Raw genomic sequence first — 7886 nt, 5'->3', positions numbered from 1 at the left:
TTTAATAAATGTATCAACCATACTCTCAGTTTTGTATCAGGTAAAGATGTTTACACATGTCACATGCATCCTCCGCATGGATATGTTGTGCATTCCTTATGTTTTATTCTTTAAAAGTTCATGTTTATTATCCTTTTCACCTCATCAAAGGAGAAATCAAGAAAGTCTGTGTCCTTAGTCATCTTAGTCATTATCCACCCACACCATCCATCCAGGTTAAGAACATCGCACAGACTGAGTTAGTAAAGTTGATCCAAAAGAGCAATCTGTTCTAAGTGACGGTCCCTGGATCTGCCACGGAACCCTGTAAATACCCTTCATTACTCTGGCGGGGCAGTATCACATTTCCTTCATGCTACTTTTGTGGCTGACACAGTTAGGCAGTGCGATTTGGGCTCTGGATGATCCTGGTTGATTGACACAGGAACGGTTCTTCTCCTGGGACAGGTAATCACAAATTTACTTTTCAGGATAATAAGTATTCTGTTTATAGTTTGTTTAGATGTTTTTAGTTTTTAAAATGAAATAGGTTTTGAACTTATAGTTTTTTAAGTTTTTTTAGTTTTAAGCAAGTGTTTTCAGTACCGTTGAGATGAAAAAGACATTTCTTAAGGATTTAATTGTAGTTCTCAATTACACCGTATCATGGGGTTTGTTTAAGACCCTCTATAATCCACCATACATACATTGTTTTGGATGGTCAAGAACTTGCCTCTGCTGTGTTTTTCTCATTAGCAAAGGTTAGAAAATAATATAAGTCTCTATTCTTTTTTTTTTTTTTTTTTTTTTTGCAGTACGTGGGCCTCTCACTGTTGGGGCCTCTCCCGTTGCGGAGCACAGGCTCCGGACGCGCAGGCCCAGCGGCCATGGCTCACGGGCCTAGCCACTCTGCGGCATGTGGGATCTTCCCGGACCGGGGCACGAACCCGTGTCCCCTGCATTGGCAGGCGGACTCTCAACCACTGCGCCACCAGGGAAGCCCACAAGTCTCTATTCTTTAAAAATAAGATATAGAGGATTGTTGTTTTTTCATCTGATACTTGAGGGGAATACCTCAATATAAATCTATAAACTTTAAGCAAAACTCATTGAAAATTTGGTATATGTCAGAAATTTCTTTTAAAGAATAAAAATCTAAAGCAATCTGGAAAAATAGCAAATACAAAAATTTTATATGAATCTACTAGTGCAGAAATTCTCACATGCTTATCCTCCAAGTGAAGACTTCCTGTCATAGATCTTCCAGATTCCTTGGCATTCCTGTGGATCACCCCAATGTGAGTAAACTGTTCCTATAACTGAGTGACTAAATTAAGAAAACAGCTGAAGGCAAGCACAAGATCATGTTCAAACTACAATAAACACATGTGTTAGATGGGCCACTCAACTTCATGGGGAAGGCTTAAGACATGTAAACTTGTGTTTACTTGTCACTTATGACATTTGTTTTTAACTATGTTGGATATATTTTTTAAGTTTTAAGAAGTATTCTTTGTACCAGTAAACTCTGGTAAAATCTAAGCTAGTAGGTTTGTGGTGTAATGTTTATACAATTACTAAGATGATATGCAGGGTAGGGGCTACATTACTTGGGAGCAGAAACCAATTTTAAAAAACTAGAATCTAGAATACAAGGTTGATATACTGTAAGCAAGGTATCCACAGTTGCTGAATATTATTTATTTAAAATATTTATATGCAACTTTTTTTCAAAGAGCTCAAATTTTTTGTACACTATCTGTATTTGAAAATGTTGCAGTAAAAATGAAAGAAAGATTACTGCTATTCAGAAATTCTTTGTCTCTTTATTCTGTAACTTTTTTTTTTTTTGGCATTTTAAACCGATTTTAATTCTTCCTATTGATTCCTAATTTCACTGCCCAACCAACTCTAGTTTATCTTTCAGTATGGGTCTCCTTCCACCTCAGTGTTCTATACCTGGGTGAAAGGTAGGACACCAGGCTTATCATGGAACAGTTTGCAAGAAAGCAGAAATATGTTCACTTACAGTGTGTGTAGATATTTCCCTTTGGAAAATCATATTGTAGCACATCTTTGTGCTAAATGAAATGGAGGTTTTACTTTTTCCTGTCCCGACTCAAGACTTAGCAGCACTTATATTGATTATGCATCAAGATCTGAAAGGGATAGTGGGGGAAGATCCTCTCTTTAAATAAAAAGAAATCGTTGGAGCACCTACCTAAATAGAAAATGCAGAAACACAATTAAGTAGTCTTGAGGTTAATTTCAGCACAGGTAAGAGATCAAACAACCCTGTACATTGAAGATCTAGATTAATGCAGTAATGAAAATAACCTATCCATATAACTCAGTTATTCTTGTGCCCTCTTCCCTCCTTAGTAATAGTGCTTTCAGTTTGGATTATTTTAAAGTTTTCCTCAATAGTCTTTTTCATTTTGCCTGTGTAAATTCAAAGTTCCTTAACAAAAGGTATAGTGAAGCTTCTGATTTGATCATAATAAACAAAGTTTATATCTATTCAATATACTATAGGGAGTCTTTAGGTGACTGAAAAAGGTAAAAAGATCTCTTAGTAAATGCCATGAGGGCAGGAATTTTGGTATGTTTTGTGCACTGCTTTATACCCAGTACCTGGTACATAGTAGGCATTAGATAAATATTTGTTGAATGAATGGGAAGAAATTCTACAAGTATTGTGTGATTTAATTAAGAAAGGTAGGTTTATGGGCTTCCCTGGTGGCGCAGTGGTTGAGAGTCCGCCTGCCAATGCAGCGGACACCTGTTCGTGCCCTGGTCTGGGAGGATCCCACATGCCTCGGAGCGGCTGGGCCCGTGAGCCATGGTCGCTGAGCCTGCGCGTCCGGAGCCTGTGCTCCGCAACGGGAGAGGCCACGACAGTGAGAGGCCCGCGTACCGCAAAAAAATAAAAATAAAAATAAGAAAGGTAGGTTTAAATCAATGTATTTTATGCTACCCAAATCTAAGAATGACCCTTAAAAGAAAGAAAAAAAAAACCCAATGGCATTTATCTGAATTTTCAAAACCCAGGCTTCTACCAAGACTGAAATAACGGGGTTAACTTTTTTTTTCCAAATTCATATTCTGAAAATATATGAAATTAATATCAAAGAGCCTATACTTTGACAAAGTAGGTTTTTGAGCAGATGTTGGTTTGGCTAAGGATTCTTTTTTATTGTTCGGCAATGCTTGTGTAAAAGAAGAAATCTGGCATAGACTTTTTCAAAATAATATACAAAAAAAAGTTATTCCCGGTACTCATAAATGAATAGGAGTTATAATGTGTTACATTATATAGTAATTTTGACTTTTAAACAGTATCTGATTAGTTTTTTTTCTGAAAAAGTTTGTTCAAACTAATTTGTTACTGGGTTTATTCTCGGACTGATGGCTTTTTCCTCTCCATTTTTCCTGTGATCTCTAGTTAACAACTTTGAATGTTAGTTATCTTCTCTGCTTTTTCTAAGCCTTTGGACAAACAGTTAAAAAAAAAAAAACCCTCAGCTTTAAAATGTTGGACCTCACTTTCATACTGGCTTTTCATAGCCAAATTTCCTAAAATGTATCAGTGATTAAATGAGAGTAAATTTCCCATGAATTAAAGTTAATTCTCTTACCTTCTGTGTAGTTCAGGGAACTCTACTCAGTGCTCTGTGGTGACCTAAATGGGAAGGAAATCAAAAAAAGAGGGGATATATGTATATGTATGGCTGATTCACTTTGCTGTATAGTAGAAACTAACACAGCATCATAAAGCAGCTATACTCCAATAAAATTAATTATTTAAAAAAATAAAGTTAATTCTCTTAAAAATTAAGAATTTTGATATATTTCAAAAAATAATGCCATTTTATTTGACAGATGGAATGTGTTATAATCAATTTAGTATTAATTCCAAACATAAATAAATAAACAACTTGGGCCTCTAGCTGTAAGTGAAATTCTATAGGTAGGAAAACTGACTGACCCCCACCTCCCATAGGTGCTGTCCTGCTGTGGAATCCCTTTGCTCAGTTTTCTCCTATCCAATCAGGTGGAATGTTTCACAGGCACATGGTTTATACAGCTCAAAATAACTTGGGACCTGTGAGCTGACAAATGCTCTGGCTCCGGTGGTGACAGGTTGTCCAGCTTCTAACAGCCATCTTCACTGAAACTAAGGTTAACTCCTCACTCTATGGACGGCTACTCTCCATTTCCAAGGACGTGAAGAATTTTCTTTTTCTCCTGTGCTTTCATCTAAAAGTTCTCCTTGGATAATTATCGTCACGGTGGAGTGCTTGGTTTGGACATCCTCATCTGGGTCAACTAAAAAAAGAAAGGTAATATCCAGATTTAAGTTCTCAAGTATGTTTTGATAACAAGAAACTGACAATGGGAAAGGGATATTTCCGAGACCTAATTACTGTTGCTTAGAGTGAAACCGAGGATAACTTTCTAATTACGTAGGATGGGACACAAAATTACGTGAAAAATAAAGTTTTCTACGTGGTCAAATTTTGGAGGGGATTGATGAGACCCTCAGAGATCACAGCCTACTCGGGTCCTAAAAGAAAATATCTTAACAGAGGAAGTCGTGACATGTGTATTATCATTGGCATTTTCCATACATTCATTTATTAAAATTACGGTGTTTGTATAGAGAATATGTGTGCAATGCCTATTTCCTTTTAAAAGGAAATCAAATCTAAAATAATATGACTCCATAGTTAAAGACTTTCATTTAACATTTTTTTTATCATGTAAAAGGATATGCTTCTATATTTAGTGTTGGGAGATCTGCTCCCTGGATTAATGTACACAACAGCTGCAGAACGTCTTGCTCAAAGGACATTGCTCTTTCTTTCTCCTTTCTCTCCCCCTCTCTTTCTCTCTCTCTCTCTCCCTCTCTCCCCCTCTCTCTCTCTCTCTCTCTCTCTCTCCCCCTCCCTCCCACCCTCCCTCCCTCCCTTTTCAGCTGCATCAGAAAGACACTTGACAGTCAGTGGCAAGTGTTTGGCTTGGTACATTGCACTATTAGCAGTAATTAGATGCACAACTTGAACTATATTTTAATAACCGTATAAACAAAGAAAAAGAAAACATGAGTTAATCTGTATTTCCATTCCCAAAAAGTGAACATTACAGTAAGGGTGCTAAGAAATTTTATTATCTTATCAACAGAGTTTTTTACTCATACTTGTTAAAGATACTAGCATCGATCAGTTTGAAAGAAACAAAACAGCTAACCAGTTTCCTTTCTCAAAACATTGTTATTCAACTACTTTCACATTGGTAATGATGAAATGAATTCTACAAGCTCTAAATTTAAAAATTGTTATAACTTTTTAGTCTCTCCTTAATAATAACTCTTAACTTCACATAAAATCCATATAATCCTTTTCTAGCATATTGAGAATGTCTACACTTATAGCTATAATAAGCATATTTTTAAACAAAAATTAAGATATGCTGTCTGATACACCATTTGACAATAATCAAAATATTTAAAATCAAGGCCATCCCATGAAATCTGAGATATATGCACACTGTACTTACTTTGTCGGGACACAAAATTATAAACATTAGAGAATCTTATAATAATGGAGTATGAAACAAACAGTTGGACATTATCCAAATTCTGGAGGTTTGTCTCTATTCCCACTTGTAGAATATGGCTAATGCTATTGGAACTCCTAACAACGTATTAAAGCACCAGTGTTCCATATGTGTACAATTTAGAATATAGACTCTACTACAGACTCTAATACATCTATTGTATAATAGAATATAGTTTCTAGCTTACAAAGGCACACATTCGATGGAATGGACTCAGAACCACAATTCATGGACACAAGAAATTCAATAAATTTTTATCCCAATAGGGTTTTGGAATTCATAGAGATGGTTTTTCAAATTTATTTTTGAAGAAACGGGACTACAGATAAATTAGGTTTCACTGTGAAAGGACTTTAATGAACTAATGTTAGTATATGAAAAGGTGACAGCTAAATTTTTTAGGTTAACTCCTGGATGCAATAGGAGTAATGAACTCAGCTCATTAACCTGAAAATAGAAGATGAATGAGACTGCTAACCCCAGAATAATTAGTCTCCTCATTGACATTGAGATTTGACAAAGGCATTGCTTGTAGCATGGTGTTATTGCCTATAAAAAGCCAAAAAAATGAAAAGATTTTATCTCTTTTCCCCTCTTAAGAGATACAGAAGGATCAAACACCACAGAAATATTTTCTTAAATTTTTATGGTGCTTTACAGCTGATAAAGAGCTTTTAAAACTGCTAAGGCCTTGGGCTTTTGCTTAAAGGGAACAACCCGTGTACAGACAAAATGGTGTGTTGAGAAATTTAAGAACCTGTTTTCAGCAGTTACATTTTTGGTGGGCACAAAAGTTGGTGCGACTATTTACCTGCAGTCACTGAAGAGTTCCTACAGCTCATGTATAACTAGAGTCACCTTGACAAGCTCTGTATAGACTGTGTGCTACATAGCCCTCCACCTGGAGTCACAATGCACCCCACGGTCTGAGAGAGGCCCAGCAGAGCCTTCACACCAAGGGCTGGAACTAGAACTAGATCTTGAGATCACAAGCCGAACTGGGGTACTTGCTCCTGTCCCCATCTAGCAAATGTGTCAATTAGGGAAGTTATCATTTTTCAAATCCTTAAACACCTAAAGAAAATGAACCCAAATATTAAGAGGCTGAAGAAGGATGAAAATGTTTACATTTTTTTTCTTACTTAAAATGAATCTTTGAGTTAATGGGGATTGACAAAGTTTTCTCATTTGGGACTTCGGTATAAGAGCTAAGTTCATCATGAATGGTGAATTGAGAGTGAAATAAAACCTCATTTTTGTGACTATCACCAAACCCTTTTTTTGATCCTAGATTCCTGAAGCCATCTGACTTGGCTTCATTACCTTTTTTAAGGGTCATAGAATTTACTTCTATACTATTTATTTGCTATATTTCAGATTCAATACTAACTTTGGGCTCTGGTTTTGGTATCCTTTACACTAGTGCTCCCCTACAGAAAAGGATTACCTTAAATTTGTATGGTGTTCTACATTTCTAAAGTTCCTTCACAAACAAACCCATGAAGTAAGCAGCGTAGTTCTGTTCCTCAGTTTAGAGGTGAGTTAATTAAAGATGTCTATCTTTTCCTATTCCAGCTCTCTAGCCAAATAACTATTAAATATTAGACTGTTTTTGTGTTCCCCTAGAAACCAGATTTGTTTTCTCATTTAATATCTAAGAATATTTCATAGCCAGAAAACTTCAGTATTCATGTTTTAATCCAAGTTACTTCATATTAGGTTTTGCCAATTCTCTGGTCAATGCCCCGATTTAAATGTTCATATTATAAGCAAAAGATGAGTTTATAACTCATGTTATTTCCAACAAGGTCTTCTCAGAACCTACAGAAGAATAGTGTTAACATGACTTGAGAAATATGCCCAAAGGTATCAGCATTAAGTTTTGTTTTTGTAAACGAGACTCTTAACATTTTCAGCAAGTTCTTAGGTCAGATCCTCTTTTCAGCAAAATTCATAGGGAAAAAATATAGATATTTGGCAAAAGAAAGTGAAGAACATTCAATAAGCATCCTATGTGGCTAAATTAGTTTACATGATCTACTAAAGTTGGTCCTGATGCCACATTAACTGCCTCATTTCAAATCTAAGACCATTTCATCAAAAGCACAATCTGTTTTCAATGGCATTTATTCATTCTTAAAGCAGTGTAATATCTGTTTCAATTTATAATGAACAGAAAGAAGGAAGCAATGTCCAATGTCACCTGAACACACCAGTTGAAATGTCTAAGAGAACTCTGACATTTGTCAAATGAAATGTTTAAGAGAACCCTTCCTAAAACTTGCTCC

The sequence above is a fragment of the Leucopleurus acutus genome (assembly GCF_964270905.1).
Source record: "Leucopleurus acutus genome assembly, chromosome: 14".
Lineage (NCBI taxonomy): Eukaryota > Metazoa > Chordata > Mammalia > Artiodactyla > Delphinidae > Leucopleurus > Leucopleurus acutus.
Note: the sequence above shows the minus strand (reverse complement) of the source record.